Consider the following 20878-nt stretch of genomic DNA (forward strand, 5'->3'; position numbering starts at 1 on the left):
GGTTGTGCTTCATCAGATGAAGACACTAATTCACTGAACACTCAGAACTGCATTGAGCTCTCTTTTGGGATGCAGGCTGGGTGCTGCTGATGTTCCAGTCAGGGGAAGCAGAAGGCATTTGGTACCCAAACAAGTATATGCTGCTGTGTGCCACATGTGTGTAGTGTCCTGCCAAAAAAGGAAAATCTAGCAGTAATGCATACTAATGTGTTTAAATGGATGTGGCTTCTTTCCACATACTGCATTCTGGGGTATTTGTGTTTTCATCATGGTCTTTGTAAGATATTTGTGCTCAGCAGATGTTCTGTCCTCCTGAAAAGGATAAACTTCTGTGGTTAATTAGCTGTTAAAGGTTTATTTCTGAGAATTTCTGTAATATACTGGGGTCTTACAAAATATATATACACTTAAAAAAAAATCACTTCCCATTCAAAACTATTTTAACTTCTCAAACTTTGCATCTGAAGTTTTCTAAATTTGCTTCAGTCTGGACATAGCTAATAGGGGATACAACTTTGGCCAGCAGGCATCTGAACACTCAGTTTTTATTGGAGTAACCTTCCTAATCTTAGGCACCTTTAAAGAAAGATACTCTGATTATTTCATCCTGTTTCCAGAAATCTTATTTCAACCTGCAATCTCTGCCCTTTGTGTCTCTCAGGGGAGGGAGAGGGGAGTGGCTTGTAGTTTTCTTTTCAGTGGGAGTACAAAATTGAGAGATACCATTCCTAAACCATGGCAGGTGAGTGTAAAAAACACACACAGTGTTCCCTGTACTCTCATAAGTTTAAAATTGTGTTTAATGCACAGAAAAGCTATGAAGTAATATTTCATAAAGGTAGAATGGAGTCTTATGTTTTGACATAGGATTTATTTTCAAAATAAGTAGTAGTACTTAATTTTAAAACTCTCCATGCTAGTGAAAGAGTTATTTTTGGAAATCAAAGACTCTTGGTGTACTTAGCACACATTCTAATTAGCATATTTCTATGCTTAAAAGAGCTATGATGCTATTGTAACAGGGTTTTTTCCCCTGAATAAAAACCCACCATGTATTTCTTCTGGCAGGACTGATTCTCCTTTTAGGAAGAACCTGAAATAATGACATGATGAAAAACACTGAGTGTTTTTTTCTTTTGTTGTTGTTATGACAATTGTGTGCTCTGTCTGTTGTCTAATTTTTCTTACCCTTTCATAATCCAAAACTTAATCTCATTGTACATCCACATTTCTACTTTTGTTGCAAAATGTTTAACGTCTTTGTTGTTTGTTTTAGGGTGAATCACACCATGAGTTTTTAATGTTACTCCTATGCTGTGTTCCTCCCTTAACTGAGCTCCTAGGTTGAGTTTACATGCCTGGCAATGCCACATGATCTATTCTAAGTCAAGAAGAAAAAAATAGTGTTCATTTTCACTTTCTTTATTTAAGTTATAGGCATTCCTGATTTTGCATGAGAAAAAAAAAAAAGTCCACAGTTTATTAACTTTATGATTGCATCAGTGTGAAAAACTTGGAAAAAACTTCAAGTGGAGGGAGAGGTTACTATCTTGCCTAGAGTATGTCCTGCTATTATTCTGTCCTTTATGTAACATACATCAGCAGTGATTGTTTGGTGAGACTGCACGCAAAGGTCACTGTATGGGTCAGTAGCCATAATTTCATTGGGTCCTACTCCCTGCTGTTAAATTGCAGTTCACTGCATGACATCTTCTGTTTCATGTGAATTTATGGATTTTTCTAAAAGAGAATGTGTAAATTTGCACACAACTTGTATTAAGTTTTACCCTGTATAACTTATCAACCCTAGATTAAAGGTCTTATTTTTATTTCTGTGAGACCTAGAGGATTAATGACAGCCATTCAAGAAATGTTTTTGATCAGAAATCTGCTGTTTTGCACTGAACACTTGAATACCTTGCATCTTGAAATTTCAAGAATATTGCTAACTTTATTTAAATATACCATTCATTTATTTAAATATACCCTTCATCATTAGTGTCTACAAGTTTTTAACCTCTACCTGAAAAAAGGCCTTTCTCTTGAAAAGTCTCCAGAGCACGTTCTGGACAGTACACAAATGTGACTAGACTCCCTTGAAGTTAAAAGCAATACTTTTAATTGACATAAATGGGACCAGATTGACAAATGTATGTACAAGGTCTGTTTCTCCCACCAGTCAGCTGAAACCCCTTCAGGGGGTGAGAGCCAGTCTCTGTTTCACCAATTTTCTGGCTGTATAACTTCATTGATTTCCACTGCACAACCATGACAAGTGAAATGGAGTGGACAATCAGGCCCTAGGGATGGTGGTTGCTCAGTCAGCTCTGCCTCATGCTTTGGGGCGAGAAGCGTAAAAGGAACTGTGTGCTTTCCTCACAAACACCTCTGCAGGCTGGGCACCACGCCTGTGTCTCCTCTCCTCCTCTGTGCTACATGCAGACAGCTGCTCTTCACTTTTTATAGGGTACAACAGAGGTTTGGGCACCTGGTACAGAAATCCAACAGAAGTGTGTGTGTGTGTGGGGAGCGGATCTAGGCCGTAGTATATAACATTCCTGTGCTCAAGAAACCCAGCTTGCTTCTGTAGTTGGAAAAATATTGGACTTTTTAATTGGAGTTTTTAATAAAACATCACTCAGCTGGGAGTGTATCATCTCACAGAGAGTGTTTTGTGCATCCTACCTTATGTTCGTAGATGCATCCAATAAGTAATGATGAAAAAATGTCTTTATTAACATAGCTCAGGAGGTATCAATCAAGTAAATTTGGAAATTTTTGTCTTTGTAACTGAGTTAAATCAGCATAGAATAATGCTTTTTGAAAACATTTCATTCTAGAAAAGTGCCATCTATATTTTTCACTGCCCATTTAATTTTCTAATCATGTATTTAATCAATATGCTCTATAATATAGACAGAAATTTTTTCCAATAAAAATTTGGTTTTACTGATGGCAGCAACAAGGAATGATGGGAACATCTCAATACATCTTGAAATACGTGTTGGCATGTGGCAGGAAATCCTACTTGAAAAATTCAAATTCACTTGAATAGCACAGTAGCATCATGTGGGTTGCAGTCTATGTCATGTCTTCTATAAAAAGATACTGAAATGCAGGAAAGATTTCTAGGTTGAAAGAAGTCCCTTCTGCAGATGTGTGCCAGAATTAATGCTAACTGCAGTCCTCCTGGCTCTTCTCTTTGGCAAGGGGTGAAAGCAGGTTTATTATTTATGGAATTAGAATACCCTTGTAGATCTAATCCAGACATAGCCTGCCCGGGAATGACAAGCAAACAGCAGATCTGTGCCATGCCTGTCTGTGGCTGGCTGTAGCCATGGGAAGTCACCACTGTACATAACTGTGTCACAGGCTGGAGTGCCTTTCCCTCTGGTATTAAAAACCCCTTAGGTCTGGTGAAGCAAGTGGAGATCATCTGAGATCCAGAAGTGTGACAATGCTCTCTCCTCCCTCCTCCTCCAGGAAGGAGGGCTGCCCCTGCTCCCCTTGGGTTGTGCTGATCCCACGCAAGGCTTCCTTATGTGCTGCAAACCACCAGCCAGAGCAGCTGTCAGCCTGGTGGCAGTGCCAAAATGCCACTGAAGGAACTGGGCTGAGCATTTGTTGTGCAGCCTGTGCTGACAGATTTGAGTCACTGCTGTTCAGCTGCAACTGTTGTCGAACATTTTGTAATGGTGTGAATGACCTGTAATGTTTTGCAGATGTAGGATCCACTTACCAAAGTCTTGGAGCACCCTAAAAGTGAGTTGGATGTTGGAAGGTGCAGTGTTGGTCTCCAGCTGTAAATACTCTCAAAGTTTGGAGATAAGTGAATTTTCTATAGGTATTCATTTAGATCAAAATAAGACATTTCTTTGTCCCACCTATAAAATATAGCCTTCCTATAACATATTAGTCTTCTGTTCAGAGATGGTGCATTTTTTTTCCACAAATGGACTATTTATACCCATATGAAAAATGAAGAATTGAGCTCATCTGCTCTCCATGTGCTGCAGTGATAGCAGCAGGTGTGGCTAATACACCTTCAGCTTTTCCACATGGTATTGTTTCTCATCTCATGGCATCCCTGTGCTCCCATGGGTCCCGGCTGAATAACAGGGGAAATGACTAAAAGGAAATATTGATTTATAGCAGCTGGACTCAGTATCTCAAGCCAGCTCCTAAACATCCAAGTCTTTATGAGTGGGAGAGAAAACTCTGTTTCCTGAGCTGAGGATGCTAAGGTGTTTCTTTTGTTTGCACTTTTAGTTCAGTGAAAGAAGACAAATGTAGGGGCCTGGAAGTGACAAGGAGTGTGAAGGCAGTCTGAGCTGATTCAGCATGTACTGGATTCAGCTGAGGGTGGAAAATCTGGCTGATTTTCTTCATGGCAGTCCACGCAGTGCTGTATTTTAGGCTGGTGACCAAGCCAATGTTGGTAGCACACCAATGTTTTTGCTCTTAATGAACAGTCCTTGCACAGCATCAAGGCTTTCTCTCTCACTTCTCAGTGAGAGCTCTGGGGATGGGCAAGATTCTAGGAGGGGATGGAGCTGGGGCAGCTGACCCTAATTGACCAAAAGGATGTCTCAGCATATGATGCTATGCTTAGCAATAAAAGGCATGTTTTTGTGTGGGGGGTGTGGGAAGAGGGGGAGAGTTTTTTTTTCCAGGATAGCTGTTGCTGGGGCATCACCCTTTCTGGGCATAAGTCCATTGGTGGCGAGAGGTTTCCTTCCTTTCTTTTTCATCACTTATTGAACTGTCTGTGTCTTGATCCTTTATGTACTTTTTGCCCTTACAATTTTCTCCCCTGTTCTGCTTGGGGGCTAAGTGATTTACCCCCCATCTGTGGTCAATCTGCCACAAGCACTGTGATTTTAGAATGAGACTAGTGAGGACTCTTACATTTACTGCTCAGTGGTCAGTATCACCTTATGAATCCGTCATTTTTTTTCTTGTAAAAGTATTGTCAACTGTAGTATCACAGACTCAGCTTATATTTTTGACTGGCAAGCTTAGTTAGCTCTTGGCCTTATGCAGACCTCAGTAAGATCAAGTATATGTTGACAGCAGACTATCATGTGCTCGTTCAATTGAATGAGATTCTGCAGAAAGCCTGGGTGAAGGGGTAAAGGTATTCTCCCAAGAGAACAACTTTATTCCCAGGGGAGAGGGTCACAGCTATGCAATGAATCAGTCCTCTTTCTGGTCCAGTAAATCACAAATAATTTTTTTCCTCTATGGTGTGGCTTTAGCGGGAAGGTGAATTATGTCACACCAGGCACCCTGTGTATGCCAGGGATGTACTTTCTGCAGGGAAGTATGTATATTTCAGCCTCCTCAGGCTGAAGAGACAACCTTGCTCAGTGCTTTCCTGAAAAAGTGTTTTAGCCGCTGGGCTATAGGATAAATGAAGTACTCCACTGCGAAACAGAAGCATTTGTGTCTGTAATGTTTGAAAATGCTTAATTCTTGAAGTGTGCATGGAACACCCATTGGACATGCCTCTCAGATTAAATCCTTCTAGAGAGCTGTGAAGAGCATTTAGTCCTGAATGAAATCGTGTTTCAAGCTCTAGGGCCCATATTCCTGTTTCTCAGCTGACAAGGATTAAGCCCAGGATGATATGTATTAATTTACATAGCATCATAATTTATAGGGTTCTTCTAACAGATTTCTATAAGGTGTGGGATTAACTCAACTAATGAGTTACTATTACTTTATTTACTTATTTGTTAGAAAGTTTTTATAGATGTAAAGATCCAGCTCCCCAGTTCCAGGCCACTGGCTTAGGAAATCGGACAGGACCTAACTAAGGATGTTGGTTTATATGTGGGGGTGAAAAATGAAAGAATAAGGTGGTGGACAGAGCTTTGTGGAAAAAGTTTGTCTAAATTGAACTAGATGGGAAACGTGTCAACCTTTCACTGATATGTACTTGTATTTTGATTGTAGTTCTCCAGCTGAGGAAGTGTGAAACAGTCCTTATTTTGTCTTGCATTTTTGTAACAAAATGAATGTTTATGTCCATATGTTAAAAAAAAATAAATAAAAGCATTAACATGTACATATTATGTAAATATACATGTATATTGAAACATGTACATCTCAAATTTTTAAATTTACATTTTTATCAGGTTTGACTAGTGGAACGATTTTCTATTTGAAAGAAATAATTTTGGGAACAGGTTTGCTTTCCGGACTTTTTGCAATACTAGGAGTTTAAAATTCTGTCATTGTCTAAGAAAAAGGAATGACTGTTGTTAGTGATGTTGTTCTTTAAGTCAACACTCTTCTCCACCACCATCAGTAAATAATTTATTTATTAGGAAATCTGTTTGCTTTTTTTACATAGCTGTAAAAAAGGGACAATTTTTGCTATATCATATTCATCTTACCAAATAGCTATCTTGTGTTACTCTTAAGTTCAGTGTACAAGGTACAGTTCTACTGTAGTCCTTGTTACCAGTTATGTCATGGCTGAGTATTGTGTAACATGTTTAAATTTATTGCAGAAAAAGAAAACTCTCAACAAACTTCCACATGCAAAGATAAATGTGTATATGCACAATTAGCCAGTGCCCCTGTTTGTGCTTCAATGGGGAAACCTAGCCATATTTTGCATTGTTAGTTTTTAAATGACTTTTTTATGTGATTCAGATAGGCAATTTTGCATATTAGGTAACTTAAGTTTGCTTACTAAACAATTTGTTCTTGCTTACCTACGTATGCTCAAATGTTTGTTTTGTTTTTTTTTTCATTGCTGTCACCAGGGATAAATGTGCATTTATGGAAAAGGAACATTTGTTCTCAAGATTGCATTTGCTAGAAGCGAGTTGGATGTATTCAGTTTTATCTTTTTGTGTTGATGGTGGCTAAAAACGTGAGATCTTCCTTCACTGACAAGTTTAAGAGAAACAACAGGAGGTTCAAATATCCATGGAGATTTTTCCTCTGAGACTCTGATGGTAAATATCAACTAATGTTTACCAAACTGGCTATTCCATATCATTGCAGGATCAACAACTGCAAAAGTTGGCTTGTTTTTTTTGGCAGTTTAGGTAGCAATGATCTTACTCTTTTTCCCCCCTCTCAAACCCTTCTTTTTTGGCTTAAGTTTTTGGTTTTGTCTATTTTTTCTCCAGTGTTTACTCTATCCCATTGCCTTGCTTCAGGAACTTAAGCCAAAATATTTACTTTTGCCTTGGAAGTGTGTAATTAATGGTAATTAATACACAATTTTCTCAATTAGAAATCTTGTTAGCCTGTTTATGTGATAATTGGAAAATACTGATGAATGAAAAATTTAAAAGTTTACAGAAATAGTTCTTTTTTTCCTAATACTGAACAGGAATTCTATTATGCAAAAGAACACATTATACCACTTCTAAATGTTTTTATAGGCTGTACAGTGCTGCTTCTTTACCTTTCAAAACTTTGTTGCCTTTTGCAATAGGACTTTAAAGAATTATATTTGTTCCCTCAATAAAACAGGAATTGTCATACTAGTAATAGAAACAGATGTCAGTGTTTTAACGAGTTATCAAATCAAACAGGTTACCTGAATCCTTGAAGACACTTTCTTATAACTATTTTATTTTGACAAATGTGAAAATGGGTGAAAGAAGACTTAATGGATTAAGGAAGATAATTCCGAGTGTATCATGGGACAGGTAAGGACTACTCCATTCATACCTTGTAAAAATAGTCATCTTGTTTTTGAAAAAATATTTAGGAATCTGGGTGGGAGTGCAAATGTGTATGGATCATTGAACCAGATGCTTTCTGTGCAGCACATTGGTCAGCCCAGGGCAACAAAAGGAAGGATAAATGTTTTAAGAGCAGTGGCTGAAAGTCTTGGAATCAAGCTGATAACTCAAAAAGCAAAATCCATCTTCAGCCCTCCCAAGGAGACTGGAAGAGGAGTGGTGATGGAAAATACCGCTGATGTACGTGGGGGAGAGGAAGAGATGCAGTGAAAGGATTAACAAACAGATCTGCAACGTTATTGCATTGCTCAAGATGTGGTGACATATTTAAGATGCATTTCTAGCAAAAAATAAAAAAAAGAAAAATTGTAGGCCACTCATCTAAACATGGAAAGGAAACGCTCTAGAAAAGAGAGAAGAAATTCAAGTGGGACTGTGGGAGGTTTGGAGAAGCTTTGGATGCAGTGCGTAACTGGCAGAATGACAATGGTGGCATGAGGATGGCTTACAAACTGATGGGCAAGTGGCTGAGGTGAGTTACACCAACAAATCAGTGCCACTGAAATCAGGCCTTGCTATCTTTAGAACACTTTTGTGTCAAGCTGCGAATGGTGGTTACTGGAGTGAAGGGAAAGCCACCAGCTGGATGAACATTTGCTTCTCCAGAGGGAAAGACTCTGAGATATTATGGGTTTAGTTATGCTCTAGGAACTCTTATTATTCACTTGCCTTGTTTTCTCTTTTCTTCACTAAAATTTGGAATATTTGACTGTTTTGAGTAAAGTAAACTTTGAAGATGGGCAGAAGTGGTTGCTGTGAGTGCAATTAGTGTAATTTCCCCAGCTCTCTGCATAGGTCCTCAAGCAAGTGTTTATCTAAGAAGTCCCTTAAATTTAAATGCATCTGTGTTCTCAGCTGAATCACTACAGGAAGGTTACACTGAAAAGTGATTTGGATGTTTGTTTGGCTGAAGGAGTGATGTATTGATTCCCAGGAATAGCAAATATAAATAATGCATATTAATTTATCAAATCCAATGCTGAATTAAGGCTTGGTTTCTGTTTGTGAAGGAAGGAGAGGAAACCTGGAATTCACAGGCATGCATATTTCCACGCACATTTCTAAACACAAGATTAACTGGGACTCTTACGTGTTAATATTCTGTTTTAGGGAAAGGTAACAGTAGTTAAACATGGAATAAAAGACATTTTCCCTTTTTTTCTTTTATTAGTCTTGGCAAAATATATTCATGAGCCTTTCTGCCTTGAGACAACAACTGACTGAGACACTCTTTCAAAAGCAGGTATCTAAAGAACCACGTGCTTTCAGTATCTACTGCACTTACCCTCATATGCAAACAAATACTGCCTGTGGTAACAAAGCTGTCATGCTAGATCAGAATTTAGGAGATGTTTTATGCATTGCTGCACTCAGAGAAGCTCCTTCCAGTAGAGTGGATTATAAAACCAGTTGCTGAGGAACATTGTTTGTGACACGTTTTAGGTGATGGCATTTTGACTGTTGTTTTAACATGCATAACTTTGCCTTTAGCAACGAGTGACTATTCCAGTTCTGCTGTCATCTCAGTTTTATTAAGCCTAAACCCAAAGAGCCATAGGGATGGAACTTTTTTTATTTATGTTTTTCTGTTTATGTTTATTATTGCCCTCCGGTTATTGGCTAAGTGGACTTAAATCTGTCATGTTTAAGGTTTTACTTTTTTTTTTACCTCTTTATTCCTAAAGTGCTACTTGTGTTGCTCTTACTATTGCTTGGTCTCGAGGAACTCTACTCATTTTCTTTAGGAAGGCTTTAGAAATTCTTGAAATTTGGCTGACAAAAGTAGTATTTCTCAGGAAGATTGCTGAAGTTGTCAGTTTGGTTCTCTTAGGGTTGTGAATCATTTAGAAGCAGTGTCTACAGATCTGTCAAATCTCATGCCTTATACATAGCACTCATTCATTTGGTCCCTGTCTCTGGCTCATGTATTTTCAACAGTTCTACACCTTCTCTTCTACTCTTTGAGCACTGACGTTAAGGCAATTGCTGACCATACAAAGAGTCAGAGGAAAATTTGGATTCTGCAGAGGTAATGACAAAAATATTGCCTTCCTTCAAGCTGACGTGCCATCTATAGTGGGGAAAAGTGATTGTCTGCCCCTTACTGTTCGACCGATCTTCCCTAGGGCTGCTGGAGTTATTACTTTTTCCACCACAGAGAGGATCATACACAATGTATAGACAAACTCATACATATGGACACAGACTACTCTTGAACATTACTGAACTGACCTTGTTACGTGCTTGCTTTCCACCCTCTCTGTTTCACTCGCCTTGTTACGCCTTGCTACTTGGAGCCTTAGCAATCACTGCAACCCATGCCTGTGCTCCTCTCTGAAGGCTTTCTGGGTAGAGATTTGCATGGTTGTCTTCACTCTCTCCAACTCTGCTCAGCTGGAGAATTGCTTGGCACAAATTGTTCAGTTCTCTGCTGGTGTTATTTTGAGATAAAGTGTAATGTGTTGCTCTGTAAATATGGTGCTCTGTAGCAAGAAAAATATCAGCCCATTCCTAATTCCCCACCATGGCATCTTGTTCTTTGGGATTTCTTGGCTGGAAATTGGTACACATTTATATTTTCACAGTGAACAGTGATACCATCGTGTCTCAGATACATGAGATGTGTTGAACACATGTAATATATGGAGTAGAAATATCCAAGTGGGAAGACAAAATACACACAGGAAATTCCAAATATGTGTCAAACCCTTCTGAAGTGTGACAGAAAGAACAAATGTGACAGAATCTGAATAAACCAGTAAAAAATAGGGAACAAAGGCAGCTCGGTCCATAACTTGCAGTTTTTATTGGGTAGGTAGAGGAGGAAGGAATAATGATATCAGTTTCTGATGAACATAACATGAACTGTTCATCCTACAGGAAATTTAAGGTAGGTGTTGGAGTGTTATTTTGTGTTAGGGTTTGGGCTTGGTTGTTTGTTTTTTGGGGAAGAGAGGGTTTGTTTCTAGTGGTTTTAATTTTATTTTCCCAGATCAATAGCTGAGAAACTTGAGGACTTCAAGATCTGATGTAGTGAGTAAAGGCTAAAATATGTGTTATCCTGTGACATCTTAAGAGCACTAATGCAATTTCTGTTGCTTTTTCATTGCTACTGACATCTGTAGTCTTCCTGCAACACATCCCTTGAGCTACCTCCTTGCTGTTCTGAATAGCTCATTATTAGGTGGCACGCAAAAGTAAAAAGCTGTTTAAAAAGGAGTCAGAATGACATTTTGAGTAATTTGGGTCATTGCTGGATGCAAAGATAATCTGATGTATTATATCTGAGTCATGGTTATAGTAGAGTTTGTCAGGTGTTTCTTTTAATCTTACAGTAATGTTTTTTTAACTGTTATTTGGATTAATAATGCATGCAACAAAATTTGTCATGGTAGCAGAATTCCATTATCACATTAACAAATCAACATAATCAGATTTGTTTTTTTGTTCTTGAAACTTCTAATTTGGTCACAGTTGTGATACAACTTCCCCAAACATGGAAATAGGATTCAGCTGCACTGTTAGAGCAGAAGTTATAAATCCAGCTGATGGCCAAACTATGCAGTGATTAACTGGGTCCTGCAATTGCACAGATCTCTACAGATAGCTGTAGCCTGCAAGGTGAAGTGATTGCTCATAACTACTGAGCATATATCCCCATATATCACTGCATGAAGACATCAATCGCTTTCAAGGTTAAAAGGATATTTCTCAAAAGCAGCCATTGCTACAATTCACAAAGGCAGTAGTACAAGCTAGCTTTCATTCTTGAACACTTTTGTTGCTGTTAGAACTTCAGGATTATAGGCAGTTTAAGCATGCAAACCAGCACAAAAAATACGGGACACAGTTGCAGAGTACATCACCTTCAAGGCTCATCTTCTCTGTTTCCCTAGTTTTCAACAGCAGAAATACATCTGTGATAGAACATGTAAATGTGGCTGCTACTTCCATCTTCTTTCATTCTTTTGGGCTAAGCCTCTAATCCTCTATTTCAAACAGCAGTGAATTTTATTTTTTTTTCTGTATATAATTCCTTAGTTGTGAAGTTTTTTTCTGGTCAGATAATACTAAAAAATGCATAAATACAGTCATCTTGTAAATGCTTTTCCATGTCAGAGGTGCAAGTTCTCATGGAGTTTGCTTCCAGTTCTGGTGGTGATTTAAGTGCCTTGCTGAATATAGATTTCACTTTTTTTAAGGCCATTCCTTTCTTATTACTGAGACTTAATGCCTGTAAAGTGTTGATTATTACATCACTGCTGTCACATCCATCCTTACTATGAAGAAAAACTGACTTCATAAATGAGCTGTGTACATATGAATGCAGGTTTGGCTTATGGTGTTGTCCAAAGTATTTTTGAATGATTTTGGGTGAAGAAAGTATTATTTTTATCCTCTGGTAAAGTGGCACTTTCTATTTCTGTCTTGGACCAATTTGGGGAGAACAAATCTGTTATTATATGTAAGACATTCAGAAATGGCACTGAAAGAACCTCAAAAATCTAAACAGGTAGCACACATTTTTCTGAATGAAAAAAAGCTGAAAAGTTACACAATTTTATTCTTTTTATCCTATCTTGTTCTTTTGTTTTTGTGATTCTCTATTGTCTACATAAATTCTGTAATTTCAAAATGGAATATGTCATTACTATAATATTGAGGAGAAAAGAATGTAAAACCAAAATAAAGTAAAACCAAAATAAATAATTTTGTTTATCGGGTTGTAATAATGATCTCCAACTCCCTTTAAGCACAAATTAAATTCTTGCACTTTCCAAGAATGTTCAGTTTCCTATCAAGATCACGTAATGTGCTTAGATTCACTAGTTTTCCTAGAATGTACAAGAAAAGTAATTTATTATTTTGACTTAAAATCAATTTAAACACAATCCCTTTTGGAACATTAGTATTTGTCAGACCATTTTTATGTTCCTAATGGTCTTAATGGAGCATCAGAAACTCTTTCAACATGCTAGGTCTTTGTTCAGCTTCATTTGCAGATGATTATTCTTTATTTAGAAAAAATCCTATCTTTTTAAAATTATAACTTGCAAAGTAGCTTTGATAGAGGAAAAAATTTCTTTCATGGAAATTTTCAGTGGCAGGTAACACAACATTGCAGAGGCACAGTAACAACACATTTTCATGACTAACGTATTTAAATCCAAACAACTTTTATTTAGAGAGATGTAATTGATATACTAAAAGCTATTTTTTTTTATAAATTAATAATTTGATTATTTTCCTTTTAACGTGTCTAGTTGATATCAACTCTAATTTTGAATTGGAGATGTATTGTAGATGCATAGTTGTGATAGTGTGTGTGAGTTTGTTCTGTCAGTTTTTAGTAAATCTGTACCAGGTGTGTGAAAAATGGAATTTCCACCATGTGGTAGTTATGTAAGGGCTTAATGTGAAGCCTTGCAAGCTCAAAGGAAGCATTCTTCAGAGGGTTTTAGGTCAAGTGCTAAATGACCCAGTTCAGTCAGAGGTATCCAGCTCTGTGTCTGCGCGGTTGGGTGGACACCGTACGCCCTGAGGAACATTGGTGTCATTGTTTGCACTCTACCAGCGAATGCAAAGGGAGGATGGGATGTTCAGCACAATCAGGCATGGTATCAGTGTTTCCAGGCTCCCCTAGGCCCTGCAGTACAACAGTCTACAACATTTCATGTGATTCCCCCATTACCTGCTCTTTGATGTCGCCTTTAGGCATTTTGATACATTCTGCGATGAGGACACTTTCATCCTTTATGAGCATTGAGCATTAGGTGCAAATGTCATTCTGGCTCTGTGCACACAAAATATTTTGTGACGTTCTAATGTTGTAACTTTGTGGAAACAAAAATTCACTTGAGAATGCAATCACTGTTTTTGACACAACTGATTTATTTTTAGTATTTTGTTCGCAATATATCTTTCCTATTAATCTGTCACCACACTTGATGGGTAGAATAAGGCACCCTTCTTGCTGTTTGCAGGTGTTATGTGAATTTGAGACATAAATCTATAAATAAATTTTTTTTTTCTCTTGGACTTTGGGGTTAAAGGCCCAAGAACCAATAACTACAGCCTTTCTTGACTTGCAATAATTTATTATAGGTTTTTATAGTCGTAAATGAAAAAATTTGAGTGTTTGTGTAGCATGTTTCTGGAAGCCAAGATCAGATCATCTCTTTAAAAACCCTTTTTCCCTTAAGAACCAACTTAAAATATTAATGTAAATAACTTTAGTCTAACATAACCTGTCTACAACTGTTAATGGTAAGACTGAAGAAATTTGCATGAATTTATTTGTTTTCTTCTAGCAAGAATAAAGTGAGAACTGTATGAATATTACAAATGGAAGAGCTGGCTGCAGCATGAAAGGTAATTGATTTTAAGAGCAGGAAAATAGAATCTCTGTTTTTAATTTGGAGGCAAGAAGAGATGCTCAATGCAAAAATGCATTCTGTGTTAATTTTAAACTATCAACTTCTATGTCAGTGTAGGAATGCAGCAGAAGGGAAGAAATATCCTGTAATGAAAGTTTCTCTTCAGGATTAGGTCCGTGCTCTATGCTCCCCTGAGAATTATACCTTGTACCTTCTGAGGTGTGCAGTGGCTAACCCCTGGGTAAATGCTTTGAAATATCTTCAGGCATCTCTTAGCCATATCAAAACAGAGCTCTGTATGAGCAGACTGATTCTGGGAGAGAGATGAGTATTGCACAATGGATATGAAAAGAACAGGTGGCACTTGGCATGTCTTTCATCCCTTTGCTGGAATTAGTATTAGTAGAATAATAAAGTAGAGCTGGTAGAATAATAGATTAGGATAGCAATATCCATGAAGTCTTCTTTAGGTCACAGGTGTTTCTTCATGATCTTGTTATTTTACAAGTTATTAAAATATTAAACTGTTGCTTTGACTTAACAAAAACTATTTTTGTTCTCATTGGTTTAGATGTTTATGCTACGGTGGCTTACATAACTTAGTGCAAATGGAAATGTTTATTTGGATTAAATTAATGAAAATGTTTGGAATGAAAAGCTCCTGGTCATTTAGATTATCATTGGATAAATAATTTGCTTTCATTTAAAGCAAGTCAGTGCATCTCTGATCTAGAATTTTTCCTAGCTTTCAGTAATGCAGTAGCATATCAGAGAGCCCGTGTAGTCACTGCTGTCACTCAATAAGCTGATTTAGAACTGCCTGGAGAGACACCACTTTGCTTGTGCTTTCACTGACTCTTGGGACACAAACTCTACAGCTCTGTTCCCAGTGCTAACTGTTGAGCAACTGTTCAGTAACATCTAAAAATATTAGACCTGAGGATGTTCTTACTGCTCTCCTTTGTCTTTTCAACTTAATAGTCTCATTTTCTCCTCTTTGCTTTCCTGCATTTTTCAAATTGTGTTAAAAATAGCCTTGAATTACCATCAACACAAAAAATACTTTGCTGAGTAATTTGTTGCACCTTCAGCTGACCTTTTCACACTTCTGTTCATATTCCTTTTGTCCTGCAGAGTCACTGTACAGCTCTGCTTTGGCCGTTTTAGGAAATGTAAGATTCTGACTGCTTTAGGCAGAAACATTGAGAATCTCATGTGGGATAGTAGATTAAGTAACACCCAGTGCATTATAAAGGTAGTTTATAATTTACATCACTAAGTGAACATAGCTGGTAGGTAAACTTTGCCATTCATACTGTACTAATTAGTTTTAGGACTAAATCAGTGAACAGGAGGTGATGGACTAATACAGTACATATTTGTAAATGCCAAATTTTACTTAAGAAATATTTGGCACAATCTTAAAATCTTTTCTTTGTAAGCAAAGTAATATGTATTTTTATGAAAATTTACGTTAGAAAAATTAATACTACTATATTGATGGAAACAAAATACAAAAATTACAAACAGTAAAATTATAATATGACGCTGGGTGTTCAGGAAATATTTTTCTTCTCTATGCAGAGTCCCTAATTTGAATACTACTGCAGAGACTAAATCAAGTTTACCCAAATGTCCTTGGCACATGGTCACAATGTGACTTAAGGAGAAACTGAGAATTCTGACCAAAGTAAAAATTTTCAATCACACTTTTTGTTATGCCATGGGAAGCCTGCTTTGAAGAGAGGGAGATGGATGGAAAATTAGGAGTGAAAAATTCCTGTGCAGTATTCTGTGCCAACTTCTACCTAATAAGATATGCAGGAACATCTATAGCCTTAATTTTGCTTTTCTTCTACTGATTATAGGCTGGCATGGGTTTTTATGCTGCAGACATATGGCAGAATGGCTAAGATGAAGACACCTTTCAATATTTTGACAGGAGAAATTATTTTGGGGCTTTATGATTATGTTAAGGAAATCAACTAAAAATGTAGAAAACGTAGCATTAACTTCAAAAAGGGCAAAAGTTTGTGTTAAAGTTCTGAATTTTGGATGAATGAAACATTCACATATGCTTAATTTTGCTATATAAATGACAATATGGTTTCAATTAAGGCACTTTGATAAAAAGCAATCTGAGATAAGGTTAAGATGGATCTGAAAATGAATTGCCTTTCTCTTTTAATGAAGTGATTTGAGGTGGATGGAGAAGTGTTTTTTTCTTGCTTGCTAGCTCTACTTGGCACATACTCTGGTGAGGAAGTGACCGAGATTGAGAATGTCTTCTGAGAAAAAACAGAAAACAATCAAACCTGGCCCATATCTGTCTTTCACACTTTGATTTTCTAAAAGATGTCATGTTATATTGTTGCCAATTGCTGGATGTGGAATCTGGGTTGGCCCTCTGATTCATCCTAATCCTCCAGAGCATCTTTTCATTTGGTGGTTTAGGCTGCTGTTTGGAATTTTGGAGGCTCCAGCTCTATACTCTCAGTGCTCATCACTATTATTTTCACCAAGATGATTAAGCAGTTTTTCCCAAGAAAATCACCAAGATGCAAATTTTGCTTATTTGTTTTATTAATTTACCTGGATAATAGCCTGTATAACTAACCATATGCAAAATTTTTCATCACTAATATAATAATTGTATCATTTATCATTACTATAATAGCTGAAGCACCTTACATCAGGGGACTAATCTACTGTAGGTGGGAAGCAAGCCAAATTAACTGCACATCACTTGAATAATTTCCACAATAATTACTGTTATTGTTGAGTCAACCAAATAACTCATCCAATGCTGCAGTGGTTTCTCTTCTAACACTTTGAATTTTGGAGGTTTCAAGCTTATAATTTGGCATTTTCCCCTTCAGTTGCCTTTGCCTCACCTTTGTTCCTATTGCTGGGCATTCTTGTTACAATACACTGTGAAAAACTGTTTTAACTTCTGATCTATACATGCACTTGTAGGCTCATTGGGTACTCTGTTGGCTGTTAGGTGTGTTGGGATGCTAATAGGTTAAACCATAATTCACTATTGACCTGATTTTGCATTCTGAGGCTAAGGCATGTTTGTGCATCAGGTGGCCTGCATAGAGATTATTTTAGAGATTGGGGCTTGCTTATTTTTTAATCTGTTCTGTGCATTGGTAGCTAAAATCCAAAAGGTTGAACCAGGTTATGAAGAGATGTACCAAAATATATAATTTATTTTCAGTGAAACTTACAACAGAGTGTTGATTAAAAAACCCCGAAACCTCATAGCATAGAAAGTTCATTATGAGGATTTTGTGGGAGGGGTATGGCAGGAGGCTTAAAACACTGGATTTTTGTCATTATCTCTGTCTCCTTGTAAGCTCTCTAATACTTCCCAATCCCTGCCACTGATGACCTTTGCTTAGAGAGTTGGATAGCAGCCTCTGACAGATCCTTACAGCCAGAACACAGTAATGACAGCTGAAAAATCACCCATATATCAGAAAAAATAAAAAGGGAAAGGGTGAAGGGGAAGAAACCTGATATTTCCTTATGTCTTTTTCCTCTTGTCTGCTTTCAGGTGTCAACTTGAAATACAGTTTTTAGCTCTGTTGAAATATAGAGGTAGAGAATCTGTATCTAGTTTTTAAAATCTAAATTTGATCTTCACATGATTTCAAATAGACTTTTCCCACTATTCTGTAAATCTATTCCAAGTACATATGGGCAGCACAGAGGTGGTGACATTTGGGTTCCTCATGAAGTTAGAAAGAATCCTCATTTAGAACTTCACTTAGTCAATTTTTTTAACTTCAGAAAGTAGTTCAAAAGTAGACAACAATTGTTTTCATTTCAGAAGGCTGTTCATTCTTCCTGAAAGCTGAGAGCCCGTGTAGAGGACCACGCGTTTGCCTTCTTTGAAGGAAACCGAAGAGGTTCCCCAGTTCAGTGAACTTCAGTGACAAGTTGACATGCCATTTACTTTAGCATTTTTAAAGATTATTCTTTAGGACTTCAAGCATTTTAACTCTTCATCTTAACTTTTTGAAGGCCTTAGAGATAAATTTTCATACAATTTTTGTGCTTATTCCAGTAAAATTATTCCCAACCAATTCAATAGTCCCATAGTAGTTATCTAATAAAGATTAGATTTTGCTGTATAGAACTAGAAAGATATGAGCAATAGCAAGTGCTTGCTGGATGTTGTTGATGGTATATCATATCTTGTGATAGCTATAAATTCTAGTTTTCACAGCTGCAAAACTGAAAAGCAAAGGAAAATAAATTTTGACACTGCTCTTACTTATCAGTGTCAGTTGTGACTACTCAGCCCAGTATCTCATGCATGTAAAATTCACAAAGCCTTAGATAAACTTTTAGGAGAATTGGATTAAAGAACACATGCAAAAATTATCTGTTGTATAGACAGATGTATTCATCTGAATACTAAGAAGCTAGATATATTTGTTAAATTAATATACAGCTCCTGGATTTACACCTCTATGTTATTAAGTCTGGTGGATATAGGCAGATGTTGAATTATGCTGTAGTTAAGGCTTTGATTTATAATATATATAATATTGTAATTTTTTCTAAAGAAAAAAGGACTATTTAGTGATTTTTAAACTCTTTCTTCTACTTAATAACAGTAACTTGAAGAGTTGTATGAGGCTATCATGACATTGAAAAATAGTATGAAATGATTTAGATGAAAATCAGATATCTGTAGTAAGATTTAACTCCTTCAGACATAGGGAAAAACTAATCTACATTAAAACCCTCATGGAACATTCTCAATAATGGGTTCCACTGAGATTGTGTTATGGTATAAGAGTGCTTGCTGTTGGTGATGGAGATGGTAACCAATTTCTGCCCCAGCAACTAATTCTAGCAAGGATTACCTTGCATGTTCTCCCTCCATGGAGGCCCAGAGAATGTGTGATCATTTAATGTTATCTATCTGAGATATTATCTAGTCATCTAGGTTTCCTCTTCAGCAGCTTCTGGCAGCTCTTGAATAAGTAGCTCTTTATTAAGAGGTGGAATCATGTCTGGGATGAAAATCTTCCACCCTTGACTAGGAAAAGAGACTAAGTGTCTGACTGATTTACACCCTTGATTCAGTTGTTTAAAAACAAGGGAAAAGTATTTACCATTAAAACTGGTTGTGTAAATTAAAAGAGCCCCTGAAGGTACTCTATCTTAAATTAGAGTTCAGGGTATTAAAAATTCAAAACACAACAGAGAAGTCAGGGTTGGTTTTTTCCTGATGCTGTCTGATAAAACCAAGGTTATTAGAGTTAGAAATCTATTGTCTTTGAGTAACTGTTGCCCTGCTGGGAAAATTTACAATTCTAGATTCTTGTAATGAGTACTTTTGCCATTTTATCCAGATAGACAACTAGTCAGCATTCACAGAGAATTTCAATATGACAATGTTTAGAAGCCAGATTTGAGACTATATCAGTAGGATAAAAATTCTGTCCCCCTCCTGGAACCTGTCACAGATGCACAGGGGCACTCGTATATATCTCCAGAATTAAAAATGGATGAAGTTGGAAAATGATGAAGCTTGGTTTTTCCCCTCTGGAACTCGAATGTAATTTTTAAGTTTTCAGTAAATGAGACTTTTTTCCCCTCTGTTTCATTAAAAGGAAAACACCTTGTAGGTGTGTGGAAAAAGGTAATAGAAACTAAAATGCAGATTTTGGAAAATATCTGGAAAATTGTGAAATGACATCAAAAGTAGGATGGTCGTGAGTCCAAATGTGTTTGACACAAATTAGGTAACTTGATTTTTTTTTTCCCCCCTCCTCTACAATATATTTATTGTTTTTACCCAAAGCTTTCTACCTGTATTCTTATGTCAGACTTTAGTCATATGAATAAGACTACAGGGAGCAATTTGATTTTAAAGACTTCCTTAGTATTCATAGGGTAATTTAAGTTGGAAAGCACAAAACAGGGTCAAATTTTATTAGGTCATTTGATGCTCTGTCCAGTTGAATGCTAAACATCTCCAAGGATAGAAATAATGCTGCTGCTATGGACTCTTGTTCGATTTTTGAGGAGTCTTATGGTTAAAAAGTTTTTACCTGAATCCAGATTGGAATTTTCCTTGTCACAATTTGTGTTTTGCCTCTCATTCTGTCTCTGTGCACCTCTGAGAAGAGGCTGACTCCATGCATCTTCAGAGATGCTTTCTACTAGGGTGTGCCCTGGGCCTGCTACAGAATGCCACTGATTTCCTTGACTGAAACTCCATGTGTGGGCACAGTGCTCCAAATGCAGTCTGAATGGGGAGGAATTCCATTGACTGGATGTGTTCTTCCTAAGGCAGTTGAGTGTGACTTTGCTGCAAAGCCATGTATAGACACATGTTCAACATCTTGTCCACCAAGTCTCCAAGGCCCTTTTCTGCAATGCTGCTCCTCAGCCTGTTCTGTTGCCTCTAGATGTAGGATTCTGCTTTTGTCAAACTTCATGTTGTTTCTGTAGGGTCATTTTTTATCATCTAGGTGTTTTGAGGGTCTCCAAAAAAATCTCTGCCTTCCTGTATACCAACTACTGCCCTTCATTTATTATAGTTTACAAAGTTGATCTTGAATGAGGTTATTTTATTAAGAACAGCAGATATATTTAGTACCACTCTGAGGAAGTGGAAGTCTCTAGATAGCTCGTGATGTACTTTATTTTTTCCTTCAAGGCTTTAGTCTGGAAAGAATGACATTGGTTCTCAGTAGACTT

General features: G+C 37.1%; 1 long non-coding RNA gene across 1 annotated transcript; it reads left to right on the forward strand.

Annotated features, from left to right (window-relative positions):
• Nucleotides 1–6783: 6783 nt before the first annotated feature.
• LOC107198387 lies at nt 6784–8641 on the forward strand. The gene is made up of 3 exons (XR_001518935.2): nt 6784–6971; nt 7560–7676; nt 7797–8641. It is a non-coding gene; the product is annotated as an uncharacterized LOC107198387 (long non-coding RNA).
• The last annotated feature ends 12237 nt before the right edge of the window (nt 8642–20878 follow it).

This window comes from Parus major, chromosome 2, assembly GCF_001522545.3.
Source record: "Parus major isolate Abel chromosome 2, Parus_major1.1, whole genome shotgun sequence".
NCBI classification, from domain to species: domain Eukaryota; kingdom Metazoa; phylum Chordata; class Aves; order Passeriformes; family Paridae; genus Parus; species Parus major.